Raw genomic sequence first — 14,776 nt, 5'->3', positions numbered from 1 at the left:
CAACATCTTTAGTCATAAGGGAAATGCAAATCAAAACAACCCTGAGATTTCACCTCACACCAGTGAGAATGGCTAAGATCAAAAACTCAGGTGACAGCAAATGCTGTCGAGGATATGGAGAAAGAGGAACACTCCTCCACTGTTGGTGGGATTGCAGACTGGTACAACCACTCTGGAAATCAGTCTGTGGGTTCCTCAGAAAATTGGACATAGTACTACCTGAGGACACAGCTGTACCACTCTTGGGCATATACCCAAAAGATGCTCCAACATATAATAAGGACACATGCTCCACTATGTTCATAGCAATCATATTTGTAATAGCCAGAAACTGGAAACAACCTAGATGTCCCTCAACAGAGGAATGGATACATAAAATGTGGTACATTTACACAATGGAGTACTAGTCAGCTATTAAAATCAACAACTTCGTGAAATTTGTAGGCAAATGGTTGGAATTAAAAAAAATATCATCCTGAGTGAGGTAACTCAGTCACATACATGGTATGTACTTCCTGATCAGTGGATATTAAGCAAAGATCTTGGAATACCAATGATAAAACTCGCATACCACATGAAGCTCAAGAGGAGGGATGACAAAATTGTGGATTCTTCAGTCCTACTTAGAAGGGGGAACAAAATAATCAAGGAAATTCAGGGACAAAGAGTGGAGCAGAGACAGAAAGAAAGGCCATTCAAAGACTGCCCCACCTGTGGATCCCTCCCACATGTAGACACCAAACCCAGACACTTGCTGATGCCAAAAAGTGCTTGCTGACAGGAGCCTGATACAGATGTCTCCTGAAATGATCTGCCAGATCCTGACCAATACAAATGCGAATGCTTGAAGCCAACCACTGGAGTTACCTCAATGGAGGAGTTAGGGGAAGGGTCAAAGGAGCTAAATGGGCCTTATCCGGTATCAATGGGAGGGGAGGCCCTTGGTTCTGTGAAGTCTTGATGCCCCACCATAGACGAATGCTAGGGTGGTGAGGCAGGAGTGGGGAGCATAGCAGGATAGTGAGTATGGGATAGAGGGTTTGCAGAGAGGATACCAGGAAAGGGAATAACATTTAAAATTTAAATAAATAAAATATTCAATTACAAATAAAGAATGTGACAATGAGTTGTGGTCAGAAAGATGGCTCAATTAAAAGTGTTAAAATCACTTGATGGTCTTGTAGAGGATCCAGATTTGATTCCTAGCACCCATGTTTTTGCTGAAACCATATGTAATTCTAGTTCCTGAGGCTCCAACACCTGCTTCTGACATCCATGTATACCAGGATGTATACAGTGCACTTACATACTGCAGGCCTAACAATCATGTACAAAGGAATAAAATAACTAATTCTTTTTACAAAGTAAAAAAAAAATGGCATCAAAGGCTCAGTAAGATGATCCAGGGGGTAAATGTACTTGTTGCAAAAACCTGATGACTTGAATTTAATCCCTGAAACACATAAACATAGAATAAAATTCCTTTGTCCTCTATATGCACAGAACACCTGCACTTTTGTGTGCACACACATACATGCAGATGTGTATGCACATATGTACATATATATACAAACTTACAAATAATAATGATGGAGTGATGATATATAACAACAAAATTATTGTTATTTTAAATAGAAAATAGAAATGCAAGTAAACAAACTACAGAATGAAATCTCGATAGAAGTAAATCTATGGATATAAATGGCATTTATGTGGCCTTGGGTACAGAGAGGGGCATGATGACACCACCACACTACTAGCTAACTGCAACTGGGTAGTGGTGATGGTTGTATAAATTTCTATAAATCCCTGAATTTATACTAAGACAAGTAAATTTTATGACACATGAATCGTATGTATCTCAATAAAGCTATTAATAAAGATTTAAAAGCAATTGCAATAGAGACCATGGGTTTGGTACTGAGGCTACAATGATAGATATAAAGGACACTAGAGATGGCATGCAACACTGTTGCAGAGAATGAGAAGTCAGTTGCCAGCAATTATATAAAGCAGCTTAAAACTACACTAACTCCAATTCCAGGGGATCTAATTCCTTTTTTCTGACTCCCATGGGTACTACACTATCCCTACACAGACATACACATTTAACATAAATAAAGTAACAATAAAATATTTTTAAATGTTCATTGCCACAATGTTTATGCTACTGGGGAACAGGGATCCTGGGTATGCACTTCTATCACAGTGCTGGGTTATGTCATTGAGAACTCCCAATGGGACATGATCTAGCAGAGAGTATGAAACAGAGAGAGATAAATACTATAGCTTTGCACATACATTAAAAATATGTGCATGGGGAGAAAAACATGTTTGAAAATGATTTTTAAACAGACTATGCATTAACATTAACACTTGAAGAGAGCAAGACATGGGGGTAGAGCTTGCTTAAACTAAATGAATCGCTAAATCAACCCAACAGCCAAGGGAAGTTACTATCCTTTACCAGGAACTGAAGAACGTGATTAACCTACCCTGTGCCATGGGTCTTATAGAACGCTGGTCTTTTCCTTAAGTTTACTCTAAACATGGGGTAGTCCTCTCCTTTTGCTATAAGATCATGCACTTTGTTTAATATTTGACATGACTTGTTTTATACATGTACAGATTTGTCCATTGCTCAAAATTAGGACTCTCAGATTTAAGATTCTTTTTCTGTTTAAAAATAAGATTCTAGATGGCGACACAGGAAGCTGATTTTTTATTCACTCTTCTTTCCTGGACTAATTATGCGTGGAGTTTTGCGTGTATATTTGGTCATTAGCCAACAAGGCCATCCTCTGCCACATATGCAGCTGGAGCCATGGGTCTGTCCACTTTGGGTAGTGGTTTAGTCCCTGGGAGCTCTGGTTGGTTGGCATTGTTGTTCTTATGGTGTGGCAAAACCCCTTTAGCTCTTTCAATCCTTTCTTTAACTCCTCCAATGGGGGTCCCGTTCTCAGTTCAATGGTTTGCTGCTAGCATTCGCCTCTGTATAAGGAAATGCTACCTTATGGAAGATTCCAACTGTCCTCACTTCACATTGCTAGGGCAAAGTCTTGGATCCATTCCTCTTGGCTGGGAAGCTCTGACGCAGCATGTTCCTGATTTTTACATTGATTCAATAGGATACGCCTTCACACTCCCTCTGTTTAAATATGTGGGAGGTTGCCGAGTTGGACGCTATGTTTACTATCCCACTATCAGCACATGCTGTCTGTGGTGAAGAATCAAACTCCTGGATTTAATAACGCTGCTTTCATTAGCAGAAATGCTCGTCTCAGCAAAGCAAGGCTCATCTATTACTATTTACTTGCTTTTGTTTATGGCCTTATTGGATCTTGCAGTGATGTAGTCATGGTTAATTCCTCTTGGACACTAAACCATATTCTCTCACCGTAGAAAGCTGGGCATTGCACTAGCATTGTTTATCCACCCTGTGATGTGCAAACATTTCTGGACATCCCTTTACATGAGAAAAAGGTGACCCTGGGGCATTTACTGGTTTCCATTGGCCAGTTCAGGCCTGAAAAGCATCATGTTCTGCGGATCAAAGCCTTTGCTCGGTTGCTAAATAAGAAGATAGCTGAGTTCCGCTATTATCTTAAACTTGTCCTTATTGCAGAATGTCTCAACAAAGATGATGAGTTTAGAGTAAACCAACTGAGAAGACTATCCTAGAATATGGGAGTTCAAGAAAAGGTGGAATTTAGAATAAACATTTCATTCGATGAATTGAAGATTTACTTGTCTGAAGCAGCAATTGGTCTGCATACCTTGTGGAACGAGTACTTTGGGATTGGAGTTGTCAAGTGTATAGAGGCTGGTACAATTATCCTTGCACACAATTCTGGAGGCCCAAAGCTTGACATCGTTTTTCCTCATGAAGGACAAATAACTGGATTTCTGGCTGAGAGTGAAGAAGGCTATGCTGAAACCATGGCCCATATTCTTTCTCTGTTGGCAGAAAAGAGACTTTGAATCAGGAAAACGCAGAGCATCTCTGAGCAGATTTTCCAACCAAGAGTTTGAAGTAGCATCCATGGGAAAGCTACTTACTTAATGCCCGATCTGCACGTTCTCAATGTTTCATGCAATGTGGAGATGAAGTTAGTAGGACAGCCTGTGTGCAAGTCCCCAGTTCCATCTCCAGCACCAGTAAAAGGAAACACCTTCATGTGTAAATATTTTCTAACTTTATTTTTCATTATAATAAAAGCAGCCTGAACAATTTTCTCAGCAATTTTGTATAGACAAGGCAGTAGTTAACAGCAGAATTAATCTATTGGAAAAAGTAAAAAAATAAAAGATTCTAGTAACATTTTATTTTAATGTGAATGCCAATATAATTAGCTAGTACTTAATTTACTTAAGAAAAGAATATCTCAAAATGAAGTTCATCCCCTAAAGTCTTGTAAGCAAAATCAAACCCTGACTGTCTGTGCTGAAAGGAACATATTTAGACTTATTTCATAACATATATAATCATTTTCCTTTGGGATACAGAACATGTTATTTGCAAATGGTTACAAGACACCTTTCTATCAAGGAATCATTATAGCTATTTTTTCCTGATCATTCCTACCCATCAAATGAAAAATCCACAGAAAGACTGTACATCTGTTCATGTATTATGGCCCTGAAAAGGACCACAGCATTGTACTGATATTTTTTCACCAGTCTTTTACAGTAACCATTGTTTAACCTCTTGGGTACACTATCATTTCATTTATGGTTGAATTGCACATGACAGCCAAGCTGTGAACCAAGACCCCAAACTTCATTCATATACTAAGATGACAAGACAGGAGTCCTCCACCTTTTCATCCTCCAATCACTCATTTTTGTGGAGATGGTTTTTATTCTTTTCTCATTTTTCTTGGAAAAAACCAGAGTTTTCACGATATAACACATTAAGGGTATAGAATACTATTTTAAAGATTCAATGGGTAGATTCTGGAGAAATTCTCTTAATGGGTAGAATGGTAGCAGGCATGGGGATTAGAATTCAGATCCCCAGAAACTGCTTAAGTGCCAAGTGGACCTGGTGGCCCAACTTCAATTCCAATGATTTGAAGGCAGAGACAGAGAGTCGCTGAAGCAAGCTGGTTCCAAGATGAGACCATATCAGTCTATGTTTGACTGAGAAACTCTACCTCAATAAATATTGGGGAAAGTAACCAACCAAGGAATATTTCTAACATCAATCTCAGTCCTCAATATAAGTACAACCATGTATATGTACATATGAGCACACATGTATGTACAAACACACAAACATAAATGCATACACACACAGGCATACTCAAATGTGCAAGTACATGCACATCACGGAATATTCATAACAAATAACAACACAGAATACGTGATGAGAATAGAATATGTCACTAAGCAGTAAGAAGGATTGAAAGTTGACTCCTCAGATACAGAATCATGCCTCACAGGGCCCTGTCAGCCCTAATGAAATAGAGAACTTGGCAGATTGTGATTGTGGGAAGTAGACGGTGGTTTATGAAGACTAAAGGTAGACAGATCCATCCAAAGTGATACTTGACTATCGTTATATTGACAATAGTTGTTCAGTCTGTCTTCTGGCCAGTGGGACATGAAATACTTATTGAGACTAGGTAGGGGAGAAGGGTTCATTCTTTCACTGACCTATTCTGCAAGCATTTATGGAAATTTTTCTGTGTGCCAGTCATGGTATGAAGGGCTGATGTAGAGGGTCAAGGTAATTGGTCTTTATCCTCGAGCTAACACTTCACCCAGGGAGCTTGACCACATCCAAAAGTAGCTAACATGCATCAGTAGACAACCACCTGCATTTTGACAGTCACTGCCACCCTGTCCCCTGCTTCTTTACTCCAGAACCAAGCTTTATTTCCTTTTGGCTACTGAGGCTGTCAGCCACACAGTAATGAGAAAGGCATGCTGCGTAACAACCCATCTCCCCTGCGACTCTCTGACAGGACTTAGTACCATTTGTCACACAACTGAACAATGAGCCTGCAGTGGCAATTAAGAAAATCCAAGTCTATCTGCATTTACCCCAATGGAGCTCTTCATTCCTGAGAGTTTTTGAAATTACAGTGTTAAGTAAAGCCATCACCAGAATGTTCTTAGCTTATTTGAAAACTCATTAAGTAGGAAATAATGAACTCAGTGTACACACCTAAATGATGATCATAATTACAGGGATGGTTTGGGGGACCACATTTTTCTTTTTTGTTTCTTTCTGCCTTTGTGTCATTCTGAGTTATATTTCTGCATGCTACCCACTAAATTAATTTTGTATTTCTTCTGGTTTATTTTATCTCTGATGTAAACAACATGATAGGTTTATAGCAATGTAAGAATAAGGTATACTTTCAGCTGAGTGAAAAATATAACTTGAAGAAAAGTCTGTATGATTATGCTAGGTTTTACTGAAAAATTCTGTTTATTTAACCAAGAGTTCTACTGATCCATGTTATGGGTGATGCTCTAGTCATGTCTGATTCTGGAATCTTAAGCTAAGTAGAAGTACATAAATCCAAGGCTACTGTACTGAAATCTAGGTTGAAATTCTCTTTGTAGCTCATTGTAGGGGAAACACCATTTCTTTAGCATGAAACATTAGAGGGAACCAAGATTGGGGCTTATAGTACCTTTAATGTTAACTTTTATTTTTTTCAGTTTTTATTGATTCTTTGTGAATTTCAAATCCTGTCCCCAATTTCCCATATTTCCCAGTCCTTCCATATCCTTTCTCCACCAGGGTAACCTTTCCTCAAAAGAAAATTTAAATATTATAATTACATTTTTAAAAAAATGTCTCACCATGGAAGTTGCAATGTGTCACAGTGTAACAGACATTACACACTTTTATCCAAATAGCTTACTTGCAAATGTTCATTGCAATGAGTCATTGATCTGTCTCAAGGCCTCTGGCTTCTGCTATACCTTTAGTACTGCATTCTCACAGAGACTTCTCTCAGATATCCTGCTGTTGCTGTGAGTCATGGAGATCCTGAAGATTTGATTCTTCAGTTCTGGCCCCTTAGCATTCTCCAGGAGCTCTCAGGTAGAGTTCATTTTAGAATGGTCCAACTCAAAGTCATGGATCTGAAGATGTGTAGTGGCTCAGTTGGTCATCCTTCAAGCTCTCCTGTGCCAACACCAGTGTGCCCAGCTCTCCCACACTGCCTAGGTGGGAGACAGGGACAGTCTTCTGCACCCAGTCATTATTGGTACCACAATGCTATGATAATTGAGGGGGAGGGCCAGCTCAACACAACCCTTGGACATCAACATGGCCCCAGGTAGCATCCCAGACCATGGATGTCCACATGGCTTTTGATGATAACATGTACCACAGATAACAATACAGATCCCTGCTACATGAGGCAATGGACCAGTCATGGCCCTCAGCAGCAGCATGGCCCAGACACCAACATACCTTCAGGTAGCAGTTCAGGCTACACACATCAGGCTGTTCCTCATTGCCTTCATGGCCTCACTTCATAGTACACAAACCTCATCTCCATCACATGATTATTTATCCTAGTAGCAACAACCCACCTCACTAGGCAGTGGATGGGCCTCTGATTGTCTTCTGCCCACCTATGCTATGAAGCAGAATGAGGGCTTCTCTAATGTCAACTAAGTGACTATATTAGCATATTCTCTATGTTGCCACTATAACAAATGGCTTCAAATCAATAACAACACAGGTAGCTCACCTAACCAAAGCTTTACCTCTCATATTTATGCTTGGGAGTTGTCTGAGGTTCTCCTTCCCTTTGTCACTGCTGAAACTACAGATGAAGAAATAATCTATATTCAGAAGAGTTCTTATCACATAGGCGAACATGGTAGAACCATTTAATGATGCCTAAAGTCACTCACTGAAAATCATACATATCATTTTTGCTTCTATCCCATTTGCCAAAGAGAATACCAGCCAAATCCATTGGCAGAATTAAGAAACAAAACCATTCCACAAAGGGAACTGGAAATAAAATGAGGAGTCGCAGTCCACCAAAGTGCCTTTGGACAAGAAAGCGACTTTGGTTTCCTTTCGTTTGCATTGGGAAAATAGGACTGTACGTCTGTGGGCTCATGCTCCTGATCTAGTGTGCAATGTTTGAGAAACTGAAGATAGTACATGCTGGAAATTTTAGATTCACTATTGTCTGTGGAACATACACTAGCATGGGGATGACATGTGTGAGGCAGCATGTCTGTACTGCTAAAGGAATGGGAAAGGAGAAAATAAGAAAGATCACAGACATTTATAGGGAAATCAACCCCCGAGACACTGTGAGTTCTGCTATTGGCCTTTGAGTGCAATAGGGTTTTAGGGCAGTAGCAAACAGCTGAGACTGGGGCAACAAAGGAAAGGAATCTCCCAAGCTCACATGGATAATGTTATACACTCTGACTTGACCTTTTTCTATTATGATAAAAATGAAGTTTTCTAGCATTGTGAAATGTGACCAGATGTTTAATAGAGATGGGACCAAGATACCCTATAAGAGCTAAAACTATTTCCAGGTTTTGTGTTCCTGATGATGGATTTGGGAGGAAGTTTGACTTTTGTTTGTGCTGCATAATAGTAACCAAATTTCTTGAACAAAATAAAGCAAATTACTGCCGGCAGAAACAAGATATATTTAGACATGGAAATCAGGTATTTTTACATATCACTTTAGTGATCTCATGCATTCTTATACATCTGTACATTTTGACACCTGGAAGCTGGCTCAATAAATATAGCAATTACCAAGGCCAAGATACATCCAAGCAGCATAAGTGATGAGAGTCAGATTAAACTTCCCATTTGGTCGTCTTTTTGTTTAGCTTTGTCTGGAGCAGTCCTTTCTTTGATACATGAAGCTGTCCATTTTATACAGGGGTGTCTTAGAGGCCGCAGACAGGTGGCTGTGATAGATGCCCCTCTATTGGAGAGCAATAAGAGTGGAAAGAAAAATGAAGGATTTGCCAAGCCCTTTGTGTGGAATAGAGAACTCAACCAAAGGAAGCAGGAGGGTGAGCCATTCATCTTGAACCTATATCCTTGCTGCTACTTTCCCGAGTGCTCTAAGGCCCTGCATTTTGATCTCTGTCCAGGACAGTTTATGAATCTAAATTGGAATGCGGTCTTAGGGATGGGATTTCTCAACCTTGTCACTATTTACATTTAGGGTTAGATCATCCTGTCACTGGGGGGTGGTGAATAGACGGATTCTATGTGTGGTAGATTGTATGCTTGGCTTTCCAGTTTTCACTTACCAGATGCTAATGGCACCACCCGCTAAGATTACACAACCTAAGAGTGTTTGCTCTTATCGCCATGGCCCCTTGGGGACTGAGTCACATTCAGCTGAGAACCACTGATCTAGAAAATGTGATTTTAGAGACACCTGAGCTAGTCAATAGCCAGCCGTAGGAAGCCAGCATGCAGCCTTACAGTGATGAATGTGGGCATACTTCATGTTTAAAAGTCTGTGAGAGTGATCAAAAGTCTGCCTCTCCCAGGTTAGTCATTACCTCTGTTGTTATTAATTTTCTAAAGCGATGCATTGGAATGAGTGACTCCCATTTGAATCCCTCTCCCACGGCTGGCTGATTTTGCTCCCCTATTGTTTCTAATTTCCTGTAATGTCTGATTACATAGGGAAGCGTTCAATATGATCCTCATGTAAGAGCCCCTACAAATAGGCTTATGCCTCAGCTGTAAGCAGAAGCGAGGGAAGGCTTTTACCTTACTGCACTGAATAAGTGTGTCGCTGGAAGTAAATGTGGTAACAACACAGATGATAACTAGGGACAGAAAGGATAAGTCAATACTGGACTGAATGAATTTTAAAGATGGTAAAGGTGTATATTTGTAATACTTATCCATTTCTGTCATATGGACTAGAACATCTACTCAATAAAAACATACTCTTTGGTAGTGTTTATGTTTCTTTTCTCTGGAATTTCTGTGGGTGTATCTTGTGGGTTATACGATATTTGCTCTTCTCTGAAGGTGTGTCAAAAACTTCTTGCCCATCTTGGGTATAAATTTTGATACATGCTTATTGTAAAAGGGCCTTTGAGCTGAGTGAATTCTTACTGAATTGACACTATTGCTTGTCAGTTCTTTTTTAAATAATTATTTTACTTATTTACATCCAAGATGTTGCTCCCCCTCCAGGTCTCCCCTCCCAGAGTTCCCCAACCCCATCTCCACACCCCTTCACCTCTGAGAAGGCGCCTCCCCCCTGACACCCCCTTTCTCTGAAGCATCAAGTTTCTACAGGACTAGGCACATCCTCTCCTACTACGGCCAGACAGGGCAGTCAGTCCTCTGCTACATATGTGTCTTTGACCTCGGAGCAGTCCATATATGTTCTTGGTTGGTGGCTTAGTTTCAGGGAGCTCCCAGGGGTCAAGGTTAGTTGACACTGTTAGTCTTCCTATGGGATTTCCATCCCTTTCAGTCCCTTCAATCCTTCCCCTACCTCTTCCATAGGGGTCCCCAATCTCTGTCCAATGCTGTCTATATCTGCAATCTGTCTCAGTCAGCTGCTGTTAGAGCTTCTCAGAGGACAGCCATGCTAGGCTTCTGTCTGCAAGCACAACATAACATCAGTAATAGTGTCAGGGATTGGTGCCCACCCATGGGATGGATCTTAAGTTGCCATGGTCACTGGTGGGCCATTCCTTTAGTCTCTGCTCCATTTTGGTTCCTGCATTTCTTTTAGACGGGAACAATTCTGGGTTTTGAAGATGAGTTGGTGTCCCTATCCCTCCACTGGGAGCCCTGTCTAACGAATGGAAGTGGACTGTTCAGGTTTCATCTCCCTACTGTTCAGCTAAAGTAACCTACACTGAGTGCAGGGTGCCTCTCTCATCAATCCTGTAAGCAGGTGGATATCATAGGATAGACGTCTGGGTCTCCCTCCAAGATGAATGATGATGGTCAACAAAATGGCTTTGTTACCACTCGCTGCCATTTCTGATGACCTGAGTTCAGTCAAATCCATAGGAGAGAACTGATAACCCCATGCTCTTCTTTAATCTCCATACACATACTGCAATGTATATGCTCTCACACATAATAAACAAACAAACTGATAGTGTTTATTTTAAGATGAATGTTTTAGGGGAACTATGTGTTTGGTTCTATGAGTTTGGATGATAGCTAAATACTTCATTGTTATTTTTATCTGCATTCATGATTTTAAGGTGTCCTCAGTAGCTTTGTTTGTTTTATATCACCATAAAAATAGACCTCACCTATCACAATGATGTACTAGTTCAGGATACCAATTGATTCTTCATCTAGACTGTCCTGGTTCCAATCCTGCCTCTATGTAGTTAATAGCTTGCCATCATGGGACAAACCATGCTTCTCAGTTTACCTACTATATAGATTTACATGTATTGAATGAATCAAAATACACAAAGTACCTAGATCAGAGCCCAACACATAATGACTGTCATATAATGATGGGAGTATCTTTAACAGTTTAGTCTTGTTTAGTTTAAAGTAGCTTACTTTAAACTAAAGGAGATCCTTCTTCATAGAGTGTCCATGTTTACTGAATGGGAAAAATGTGTGTGCAAATTTATATGTACATAGTTGCATGCTCAAGTGTAATTTGTGTTGATGAGGGGTTGCAGACTCCACAAGATAACCTTGAATGTTAGCCTTAGGGATGCCATTCACCTTCTTTGACATGATCTCTCATTCACCTGCAGCTCACCAATTTGATTAGACTGGCTAGGCAGTGAGCCCTGGGGATCCACCTGCCTACAGCTTCCCAGTGCTGGGATTGCAACACACTCAGCATCTTGATGTATGTTTGGCAAACTACATTTAAGTCCTCAAGTTTATACAACCAGCCTTTTACCAACTAAGTTATGTGTCCAGTCTTGCCCTGGAAATTTTGACTTCAGATAAGAGATGATGTTTTCTATAAATATGCTCCATATTATACTGGGGGAATACTTTTAGTTAAAAATACACAGCTGATATTTTGGTTATAATTGAATATTATTTCTTCAAAGATACCTGTATCTTCTACTTCATGAACATATTAAATATCATGTAAAGATAGGAAGATTCTTCAACCATGCCATTTAACATTGTTTTCTAACCCACATGGATAAATTCTTTATCTTCCATAAACAAACACAAAACTTAAATCTTAAAAACATAAAAAATATCTTCCAAGCTTGAAGGGGCTCGAGACCCCATATGGACAACAATGCTAAGCAACCAGAGCTTCCAGGGACTAAGCCACTACCTAAAGACTATACATGGACTGACCCTGGGCTCCAACCTCATAGGTAGCAATGAATAGCCTAGTAAGAACAGCAGTGGAAGGGGAAGACCTTGGTCCTGCCAAGACTGAACCCCCCAGTGAACATGATTGTTGGGGGGAAGGCGGTAATGGGGGGAGGATGAGGAGGGGAACACCAATATAGAAGGGGAGGAGGAGGGGTTAGGGCGATGTTGGTCTGGAAACCGGGAAAGGGAATAACAATCAAAATGTAAATAAGAAATACTCAAGTTAATAAAGATAAAAAAAAATCTTCCAGACTGGTACAAATCTCCTGTCTTTTAGTTAATCTCAGAGTGATACTTAATTCATCAACAGTTAAGTTACTGTCCAATAACTCCATGCAATGTTCATTCTCTTGACTTTCACCTTTTATTATGCTAATCCTTAATTAGAAAATTAGAAATTAGAAAATCAGAAAATATTTAAGTAATAAGGTTTTTCATGAAATATTTTCTTGATGTCTTTTCACAGATTGCCATGTGAGTGGCTCTATAACATGATCCATACACTATGCTTTATGTTTTTTCTGTAGGGTCTGCTTCTGAACTCTGCATTTATTAAATGTTCAGCCCTGTTTGACTGATTCCCATGTTCATGTTGCAGCAATGTTTGGCTGAAAGGCTTTCAGAGATGGCAGAAAATAGATCAACTGTTAGATTGTAAGCCAGTAAGGAAGAATGTCTTAGGTGTGTTTTGTTAGCCTTCATGACCCATATAGAGTTATCTCTCTTGGAGTCAGGTTTGCTTAGGAAAAGCATGATGACATCTATAATTCACAACTTAAATCTTAGGCACATTATTCTGGCTGATGCCCAAGGTTTATGATAAAATGACAGCATTATTTCTCTAGAGAAGCTAGCAATAAAATAAAGTAAGGATGTCTGTTAAAAAATGTTTTATTATGGTGCACACTTATTAACAATAAGATCTGTTTGAGACATCTGAGAGTACTTTCTTTCTTTTTTCTTTATGCTTCTTTTGAGGAACCCTTAATGTATCTGAAGTGACCTAGAATGTCCTTTCTCAGACTTGCCTTGCCAACAGAAGGTAGTATTTAAAGTCAATATGTTGTGTCACAAATCCCTGTGGCTAAGATGCTAATTATTTTTCATTACATCTCCCAGCAACATTGAATGTAGAATCTGAAACTCCTGCCTCACCTCCTATACCTGTTGTAACACCTATGTCTAGATGATATAATTTCCCAGGATCATAAAGTTTGAGAATATATGTATGTCTCACTCTACTAGAACAAGATGTAGACAAAAGAAATGCATATGACATTTGGTGACTTCCTTATGAGAAAATGACATAGAAATAGAAGAATTCTGGCTAGTGGCATTTTGTCTGCTGTCTTGGCAATAGTGTGTGGGCTCAGAATTCACAGTCGTTACTATGTGGTGTTGTGGGTGGGTCCAACTGCCTTTGAATTGGGTGATTATAGAAAAATAACACAGCCCATCAGGACTTGTCAGAGTTGAGACTCATGAGGACATGTAGCATTGCTCTCAGCATTCTCCATGGCAGACTCCAGCTCAGACTGGTTTAAGCACAAAGGCAAATATGTTCTTCTAAGAAGAAACTCCTACTTTCAATTCAGGCACACCTGTCCTTTATACTCTACCTGGCTGGACATGGATTCAATATTATTTTAAGACATGCCTTATCAGAAGACAAGGCAGCCAACATGTGTCTGTCACGATTTCAGAGAGAGGGTATCTCCTGACAAAACAAGAAGATTTGCTAGAGGAGATTGTCCTTAGCCTACAATGACACAATTATATATTCCTTGATCAATCCTTAGTAAGAGGAGGAGAGTAATATGATTGGCCAAGAGTGAATCATGTAAACACCATGGACCTTGGATGATGAGAAATTTTCAATAGAGCTATTTATAATGGGAAGAAAATTTGGAAATTTTCTACCTTATATCAAAGATGTTTTGTTTGATTTACAAAAACAAATATGTATTTGTTTTTATGATTTATACATTTGTCCACATCTATACCTATAATGCCTATTTCTCAGTATCACTTAATCTCATCTTTGATCTATATTAAGCAAACAGCGAAGAAAAATTGAAACTTTTGCTCTATTTATTTCCATATTTAATTCTAACTTCTTCCTAATTCTGATAGGTGGGTGTGGTATACTTGGTCTCATACTGTGGGTAGGAGTATCCTAATGGCAAGAATGATTGTAAAGTGGTGGGAACTGGCCACTGACCTTTAGAGTGTCACAGCACTATAAGTCTGAGATCCTAGCAAGATAATATGAATTTTAACAGAATTTTATATGTTCCTGAGGTATATGTGTATATATGTATAGTTGCCAGATGTGGAGTTTGGTGTTAAACAAGGCAGAAAATGGGGCAATAATGTTGCATCATGGAACTTTGAAGGGTCAATCAAGAAATACAGCCAATACATAGAGGGGTTATAGGAGAGTTTAGAAATGAC

General features: G+C 39.5%; 1 pseudogene; it reads left to right on the top strand.

Annotated features, from left to right (window-relative positions):
* The first annotated feature begins 2,944 nt into the window (after positions 1–2,944).
* Positions 2,945–4,063, top strand: Alg11-ps1 (ALG11, alpha-1,2-mannosyltransferase, pseudogene 1; annotated as a pseudogene).
* Positions 4,064–14,776: the final 10,713 nt, after the last annotated feature.

Source organism: Rattus norvegicus, chromosome 4, assembly GCF_021556685.1.
Source record: "Rattus norvegicus strain SHRSP/BbbUtx chromosome 4, alternate assembly SHRSP_T2T, whole genome shotgun sequence".
NCBI lineage: Eukaryota > Metazoa > Chordata > Mammalia > Rodentia > Muridae > Rattus > Rattus norvegicus.
Note: the sequence above shows the minus strand (reverse complement) of the source record. Positions and strands in the feature narration are given on the sequence as shown.